Consider the following 9,813-nt stretch of genomic DNA (forward strand, 5'->3'; position numbering starts at 1 on the left):
AAACCCTACTTTTGGATAACCCAAACTTTTGATTTTTGGCTTAGTGTATCTTTGATAATCTTGCACGCCTGTGACTTTGCTTTTCCAGATAATCTTGGCCTTTGATCTTGTACTCTTCAAGCTATTTTTTTGTAGACTTGTCAATCCAACTGATTGGATTGTTTGTTGATTGATAATCTTGGATTTTAAACTGATCAACATTTTGTACTTGAACTTTTACATCAAGATCTTCAGTTAATCATGTAGATAAATTGACAAATCGATAAGTATAATGACTTATCGAGATCTCTAATAACTCTATAGTTATTTGACTTATCGAGGTCTCTGAGTTCTCCATAAGAGAGTTTGGCTTGTCGAGATCTCTCATCTTCATGTCTTCACTTTTGCTTATCGATGTCTCCGAGTTTTCTAGTGATAAATAGACTTATCGATATCTCAGAGATCTTTAGTGATATTTTGACTTATCGATATCTTAGAGATCTCTAGTGAAGAATTGAATTATCGATATCTCCAATCTTCATGTCTTTAATTTGGCTTGTCGATATCTCTGAGTTCTCTAGTGTTTATTTGACTTCTCGACAAGTCATTCTGGAGTTCTCGAATGACTTCTCTATAGCACTTAGTCTATGACTTGTAGAGATCTTGACTTAGAATATTTTTTCCCAAAACAGATTTATTCAACTCCAAGCTTCTTCATAATTCTTCTGAGGCATGATCTTTTTGATCTTCTTCCAGAGAGAATTCTTAGGCTTGATACTGTTTACAGAAAAAGACTCCAGTCTGCCCTTGAACATTTTTACAGACTTAAATGTTACAATACAAAATGCAAACTTAGATTTTAATACACCTTACTTAGGATTGTCAATTAGACTTAGTCTTGTTATAGTAGAGGCATGTCATGCACAACAATCTCCCCCAATTTATGAGAAGATTGCTTAACATAAATTCTTGCCTGTTAACAAGACTAACCCCAAGTTACTATGGACAATAGAACTTTACAAAAGAATGATAGAAATACAATACTTAACATTAAGAGATTGTAGAAATTCTAACAAGAGATTCATTACATAAAATCTTCATATCCTGGCTCTTTTCTAATGAGATCTTTAAGAGTTACTAATATTTCCATTTCTTCTAAAATTTCAGTACCTCTTAAAGCTTCAACAACTTTAAGCCACTCATCTAATGAATAACCATTTAGATATTCTGCTCTAAATTTGGAAAATTTGCCAGCTTTTATGTTCAGAAAATGTCAATCCTTGGAGAGTCTGCTCATTCCCTTTTCTTTAAGCTCATTTGATCTTTCCTTGATTCTTGCAAGTTCTTCAGCATACTTCCTATCCCTTTATTACTTTTCAGCCTTGGCTCTTGTAATTTTCTCATCTCTTTCTTTCACTCATACACTATATGTAGCTTTCCAGAACCTTGTGATTTCATCCTTATCCTTCATCAAACTAATCACTCTTTTGAATTCTGTGGTTGAAAGTCTGTCCATTAGGTCACTGCCAAGTAGAGTGAAAGAACCATTATTGTAATAAATTCTCACTTTAATGTATGATACTACCAAAACTCTAACTATTTCTTCAACTAGCTGTTGGAAATATTCTTCATCTGTGGAGCACCAGTTTAGTGGCAGAAAGTCAGATTGATCATAGCAGTTCCAGAGTGATATTTTAGTAACTTGCAGTTGCTTTATTTTTCTTCTAACATATTTAAAGTGTGTCTTGATTGGGGTTTTATATGAAGGTAAAGTTATGATTTTCTTTAAGCTGGTTTGGCTGGTAGTGATTGGGATTTTGAGGATTGAGTTTGCAGTTGGCTTATATAGAAATTTTGGCTTAGAGGTGAGAGATAATTGAGTGTTTGAGCTAAAAGATTTGGTAGGTTGAGACTGACTGATCTGTATTTTTAGGGTTTATTATGGTTCTGAGCCATCTTGCATTTTCTTGCTTCTCATTTCTCCTCCTCTTTTCTTGCTATCATCCTTCTTCTCATCCTGCTTCTTATCCTTGCTGCCAGTTGCTTTTGATGCTTGACTTGGATTTGAGCAATAAGGTTTTTGTTCATCTTGATTCTGCTTATCATCATTCTTGTCACTTCTTAGATTAAATTGAGCGGGTGGCAACATGGTGTCAGCATTCACAAGATACCTTTCAAGGATCCTGATCATTTTTTTATCTTCAATTTTCTTGTTCTTCTTATATTTCAAATCAGATTAAAGAGTCTTGATTAGTCTCATATTTACTCTTACAAATTTCTTGGGAATATTTAGGATTTTGTTCTTCTTGGTCTGTGAGCAGATATAGGACACTCCCTTACTTGGATATAGATAGGCTTCAGGAAAGGCTGCTATATGTGCATTTTTAAGCTCATGAAGAAGTTGAGTATCCTCTGTGATGACTACATAAACTTTGTCAATCACAACATCTAGCTCAGATGCCCTTAGAGTTCTGAGATTTGAGAGAGAAACTTGAAGGCATCTATCTACACCACCATCATTGATGTTAACAACAATTCTCTTCTGTAGATAATTCTCAACATTCACAACTACTACCTTGACATAGTTGATAGTCTTGGCCAATGCTCTTTTGTATGTTCACTGAATTCTTGATCTTGATTTGGTCCTTCTGCAGCCTTAATAAGTCTTTCTTTTCCTACATCTTGGACTTGTTGAGTTTGAGAAGAGCTTTGACCGACCTGAATAGGCTCTTTGGACTTAGATTTAGCATCCCTGGATTTTTGAATCCTAGCCTCAATCTCCCCCTTAGTCTTGGTGACAGGCATAAGTAGAGGGGTTGGTAATTATGGCCATATTTCTTCAGGTAGTTAGGGCAGTGGGATGTTGAGTTTCCCCATAATGCAACATAATTCTGCATTTGGAGATGCTTGTGAGAGTCCACCAGGGTTTTGATATCTGTCTATTGACTCTGCACCAAGGATGCAAGAGCTTGAACTTGTGCACTTATTGATCATTGGAAGATTTGAGAGAAGAAACTTGGTGTTGCAGTTCTTGAACTTGTACTGTGGATGAGGATTGAGATGTAGAAGAAGTAGAAACTCCAAAAGTGTCCTGAAAATCCTGCTCGATTTCATCCATGAGCAAGGCTGAAGAAGTGCATCTGCTTGAGTGCATTTGATCTAGCTTCAGTCTTGTGTCATTAGAATTAATGATATGATTTTGGACTTGTTCATTCAGAGCCACAACTGAGGTTTTGAGGTTCTTGACACTTGATTTCATTCCACTGAGATCATGCCTTGACATCTGGTCAGCAAAGTTTATGAATTTGTTTTTGATCTCAGTTTGAGAAGGAATGATTTGATCCATCTTTTCTCTCACCATCTTCATTATTTTATCTTAATGACCAGTCAATGTGAGTTGAAGTGCTTTTTCAAAGTTGTGGAAAGCCATGATTTAAGCCTTATATATATTATTTATGGAATCATACACTTCATGAGGAGTTAGTGATCTAGAATTGCTTTCCTGAACAGTGATGTACTCTTCCCTGAAATTGGCTAGCACAACATCCAATTCAATAGAAAATTCTTTATCTAGCCAAGCATCACAATTTGCATCCGGACCAGCTTCATCTACAATTTTAGCCTAATTTTCTTCAACATCTGCCTGGTAGGTGAGAATGATAGCTTGGCAGTCCTGATTTGACATGTTGGATGTGAGCAGCTATTATGAGAGTTGTGCAAGACCTCCAATCTGATCAACTACTAGATCTTCAATGGTTCAAGGTTGATTTTCAGTTTCTTGAAGCCACTGGGAGATGATGTGAGATGGTTGAGGTTGAGAGGTTGAGGGTTGATTTGTTAGGTCAGAACCACCTGTGACAGGAGTCACATTTTGACTCACAGATTGCTCTGTGGTTATGACAAGTTGTTGTTCTCCACTTGTGGTGGGAACTTCCAATTGAATTGGAAGGGATTTGACTGGGTTACTGTTATATGCACCAGTCTCAAACCCTTGTGTGGCTTGCACCACACTGTCACTTAAATGTGTCATACTTACCTCCTCTATGACAGGATCATTGCCAATTATAATCCTAGCATCAATTGCTAATACAATTTCTGCTAGGGTTTTGAGGGGAGTTGTTCCTGGAACATGAACCTCCAATTGAATTAGAGAGGATTTAGATAGCTTCCCCTCAGGAGTACTACCATTAAACCTTACAGTATGTGAAGAATGATTTGCATATGAAGGTGCATTTATGATCACCATGGGGTCTTCAGTAAAAACTGATGAATCCCCCATATTTGTGATGGTGTCATCAAGGTCTACCCCAACTAGTAGCCTCCCACCATCTAAATGTAGTGTCTGGGTGGTGAGCAAAGTTTCTTGAACCAAGTCACTTGAATGAGTTTGCACTTAAGGAATGGATTCAAGTGGAGTATGAGAAGAAGAAATTTGAGAGATTAGGAGTTGTGGTTCAGTAATGAGTGTTGGCAGCTCCCCCTGAGTGAGTGAGGGAGCTTCAATAGATGTGCTCTCACCTTGTGTGCCATCCTTATTTCTTCTTTCATATACTAGAACTTGATCTAGTGCAGGTGCAGACTCATTACAAGATGCATTGGGGAGAATGCTCTTTTTAATAGAAACACCCTGTTGAAAGGATGTCTCTAAAATCTGTTTTGACCCCATTTGTACAACTGCATCCTTTTGGGAGGATACAGAGGTGGCTTGAGTGGTCATCTCAGTTTGCTTAGCCTTTTTTGAGTTTCTGACCAAAGGTGACTCAGTTGGTGTTTGTTCCTCACCACTCTCATTCATTACAATAAGGGTTATCTCCTTTCTCTTCTTTTTACTCACTTCACCCTTTTGAGAGGATGAAGTGGTTGGTTTCCTAGATGCTATTGGTTTTGAAGGAATAGACTCAATATGGGTAGGTTCCTGTTGGTATGCCTATATTTGTGCTTCCACAAGATCAGGAACCATTGTTGTACTAGATTGAACTACATTTGTCCTCATGTCAGGCATAGGATAAGGATAGGTCTTAAATCTTTCAATCATGAAAGGTGTTAACTTAAGACCCACCTGTACCTTATTTTTAGTAGTAAGTGATCCAAATAGAATTCTGGACACTTGCTTACAGTTGCCTATTAGTGACCTATCTATACCTTCAGGAAGATGTATGTCATTTACTTAATGATTTAAAGCAGACATAATGAATTTAGGAAGGAAAATTTCTTTACCTCTTGAAGTGAATGGCATAATGAGCATTGTGCTCAATTCCTCCAGAATGTAGTGTCCTACATTGATCTATTTATTGTGAGCCATTGAGTAGACCAGTTTCTGGGCAACACTAGAGATGTTGTCAAATCCTGATTTCCTGCAAGTGAAAGCTCTTATCACAGAGTCAAACAAAAAGGACCACTCCTTTCTCATATTTTTCTTGTTTAAGCTGGCCAGGTTAATCTTCTCATAGTAGTTGATGAAGTCCATGAATTCATACAGCTAATCTTGAGTTGGGATACCCACTATCTTGTCAGTTGGAATGTTCAAGGCCATGTTCATATCAGCTTCAGTTATCTCAACCTGTTGTCCTTTGATTTGACAGTTAACAACCAGTCTTAAAGATTGGTCTTCATGCACAACTGTCCTAGCTACATCTGTGTTCTATAAATCACCCAATACATCCAGATAAAGAACTGGGTTAGCTGTGAGAGCTCCAATAAAGTAGGTTTCATATAAGAACTTGACAAAGCTTTTGAAAGCTTCAGGAGCTTGATTAGCATCTAATAATGCAAGGAAGTTGGTCTCCTTTGGGATGAAGGGTACAATAATGTTTGCTGCCATTGTTATGAGTAAATGGGTAAAAGAAATTAAAGAGAAAGGATTTGAACGAGGGAGAAATCAGTGTTGGACTGAAAAAGCTAGGTCACTTAGAGTTCTCGAAGGTGTAAGTATATGTGTATCGAGATGTCTGGGTATTTATAGTAAAGTCAGATGACTTGTCGAGAACTCAAAAATAGATGTTTGGAATTAGTCTATCGAGAAGTCATTATGAAATATGAAAAACATATTGATAAGCCATTTTATTTATTCTAATAGAGAACTAAAAATAAGCTTATCGAGATGTCAAATATTACAGTTTGTCCAAAATGGACTGAATTTGATTCCAACTTTTTTATTTGAATATATCAAAATAAAAAATTAGAATAATTTTACCAAAATAATTTATTGGATTAAATTATTTCAGTTCTGAGTTATTTATAAGTGTAGAACTTATAGTTGTAGAGAACTCTGTGAGTTAACACTATTAGAGAACTCTATAAAGACTTATCGACAAGTCATGATAAAGCTTATCGAGAAGGCACTCAAGAAGTCAGTAAATTGACTTATCGAGAACTCTCTCGAGAAGTCTTAAAATGACTTGTCGATAAGTCAACTAGACTTGTTGAGAACTCAGTTCTCAACATACTTTTGATCACTTTGATTTTGCCTTGTGTTAACTTTACATAATGAAAATGTAAATCAACAATTAGACAGTTTTCTTAGAATTGAAATTTTTTAAACTAAGTTTTGAATTTTGAAAAATAAATATGCAGAGATTTCAGAAATATTTATAATTCATATTTCAGTTAATTTCCAATTAAATCAAATTAATTTTGATTCGCTAGAAATTAATCTGCTGCAAAACATTAGCTGAGTTCTTGCCTTAGGATGAAGAATTAAGCATTCCAATTTCACCTACAAGTCTAGTGAAAGTTGTTTCATCCAAAGGTTTAGTAAAAATGTCAGCTAATTATTTTTCTGTTGGAACAAAAATGAGCTCAATGGTACCATTTGTAGCATGTTCTTTAATAAAATGATACCTTATATCAATGTGCTTAGTTCTAGAATGGTTAACTGGATTGGACATAATAGATATAGCACTAGTGTTGTCATACATAATTGGAATTTTGTGCAGCACTAGGCCATAATCCATTAGCTGATTTTTAATCCAAAGAACTTGAGCACAACAACTTCCTGCAGCTATGTATTCAGCCTCTGCTGTAAAAGTTGACACATATTGTTGTTTCTTGCAATACCAGGATACAAGTCTTTATCCAAGGAACTGACAGCTTCCACTAGTACTCTTTCTGTCAGCCCTGCATCCAGTAAAATCTGCATCTGTGTAACCAACAGCTTCAAAAATAGTTCCCTTAGGATACCATAATCCCAAGTTTGGAGTTCCCTTTAAGTATTTGAAAATCCTCTTCACAACCATCAAATGTGATTCTTTTGGGTTAGCTTGAAATCTTGCACACAGACATGTTACAAACATGATGTCTGGTCTACTTGCTTTTAGGTAAAGCAATGATCCAATCATTCCTTTATAGCTTGAAATATCTACACTCTTGCCCTTTTTTTCTTCATCCAACTTTGTTGTTGTAGACATAGGTGTAGATGCAGGTGAACAATCAACCATGCCAAACTTTTTCAATAAATCTTTGACATACTTAATTTGGTTGATGAAGATTCCATCACTTCTTTGACTGACTTGAAGTCCAAGAAAGTAACTTAATTCCCCCATCATACTCATTTCATATTCACTCTGTATAAGCTTAGAGAACCTTTGACAAAACTTTTCATTTGTAGAACCAAAGATAATATCACCCACATAGATCTGAACTAGGATCATATCATCACCATGCTTCTTGTAGAAGAGAGTCTTGTCTATGGTACCTCTAGTAAAATCATGTTTAAGTAAGAATTCTGACAATGTATCATACCAAGCTCTAGGTGCCCGCTTTAGTCCATATAGAGCATTGAGTAGCTTGTACATAAAATCTGGAAATTCCGGATCTTCAAAGCCAAGTGGCTGTTGCACATAAACTTCTTCTTCTAGCTCACCATTTAGGAAGGCACTCTTGACATCCATTTGATACACTTTAAAATTTCAATGTGCAGCAAATGCTATAAAGATCCTTATTGCTTCAAGTCTAGCAACTGGAGCAAAAGTTTCATCATAGTCAATTCTTTTTTCCTGTGAATAGCCTTTTGCAACCAACCTTGCCTTGTTTCTGGTAACTACACAATTTTCATCCATCTTGTTCCTCAACACCCATTTTGTTCCAATTACACTTCTAATCTTTGGTACAGGAACCAACTCCCAAAATTTGTTTCTTTCAAACTGATTCAGCTCTTCTTGTACAACACATATCCAATCAGGGTCCATTAGAGCTTCTTCAGTTTCTTAGGCTCTACTTGAGATAGAAAGCATGCATGTATGCACTCATTAGCAGTTGCACTTCTAGTCCTTACACCAGCATTGGGATCACCAATTATTGCATTTTGATTGTGACTTCTGTTCCATTTTCTGGTATGAGTTTGTTGACTGGTGCCTTCATCATTTTCTGCATTATTGGTATGACTAGTAGATCATTCTTCTCTTTCTCCCCCTGAGTTTGTGCTATCAAATTCAGGTGTATGAGATGAGCTTCGATTTGCATGATTTTTCTATTTAGTAGTCTCATCATTCATCATCTATTGTACAATGACTTCAGCCTCTTCATCCGAATCACTGTCAATGTTGATATTTTCAAATACATGGGCTTCAACTTCATTATCATCAAGGCATTCCAAGCCTGGACACTTTTCATCATCAAGGGTCACATCTGTGCTCTCTATAATTTTCTTTTGATCAATTACATAGACCTTGTAGGCAGTTCTCTCCAATGAATATCCCAGAAAAATTGCTTCAAAAATCTTTGAGTCAAATTTTTCCACATATTCAGAGTTGTCTTTTAAAATATAACACTTTCTTCCAAACACATGAAGATGCTTTACTGTAGGCTTTCTCTTAGAAATGATTAAGGTGATTTTCCATGAGTCTTGTTAATGAGATATCTGTTTTGAGTGTAGCATGCAGTGTTATCAGCTTCTTCACAAAAACTAGTAGGCAACTTGGCATCTTGCACCATTGTCCTAGTAGCCTCTACTAGAGTTCTGTTCTTTCTCTCAACTACCCTATTTTGTTGAGGTGTTCTAGCAGCATAGAATTCTTGAACAACACCTTTATTTTGCAGAATTCACTTAATGTTGCATTTCTGAATTCTGTCCCATTATCACTTTTCAATCTCTTTACACAGTTTTAATCTTCAGCCTATTTTTATATCTTTTTTATATGCTCAATTATGATGTGTAGAGTCTCATCTTTAGAGTGCATAAACTCTACCCAAGTGTATATTGAGAAATCATCCACCATCACAAGTGCATATTTGTTTCTTGAAATTGATAAGACATTTACTGGTCCAAATAAGTCCATGTGAATAAGTTGCAAAGGTGCACTTATGGAATTCACAGTTTTTGACTTGTGACTTGATCTTTTCATTTTCCCTTTCTGACAAGCTTCACAGACTTCAATTTGAGCAAACTCTAATTTTGGCATGTCTCTCACTAACTCTTTCTTGACCAGAGTGTTGATTTCCTTGAAGTTCATATGTGAGAATTTCTTATGCCATAAGTTTCTTTGCTCTATAGATGCCTTAGTGTAGAAGTAACAAATTCCATCCTCATTTGTTGAGTCCAAGTCTGCATTAAACAAGCTTCCTTTCCTTGCTCCTTTTAGAGCAACTTCATTGGTTTTTTTGCTGATGAAGATACATTCTTCTTTATCAAATAGAACTTTAAATCCTTTGTCTGCAAACTAGAAGACACTGAGAAGATTTACTTCAATACCAATGCTACATCATCAATGACAATATTTCCAGAAACAATCTTGCCATATCCCATTGTGAATCCTTTGTTATTGGCTTCAAAGGTCAACAAAGGGCCAACCTTCTCCTCAAATTGTGATAGCAGGGGCTTATCACCTGTCATATATC

The sequence above is a fragment of the Apium graveolens genome, chromosome 5 (genome assembly GCF_009905375.1).
Source record: "Apium graveolens cultivar Ventura chromosome 5, ASM990537v1, whole genome shotgun sequence".
Taxonomy (NCBI): Eukaryota; Viridiplantae; Streptophyta; class Magnoliopsida; order Apiales; family Apiaceae; genus Apium; species Apium graveolens.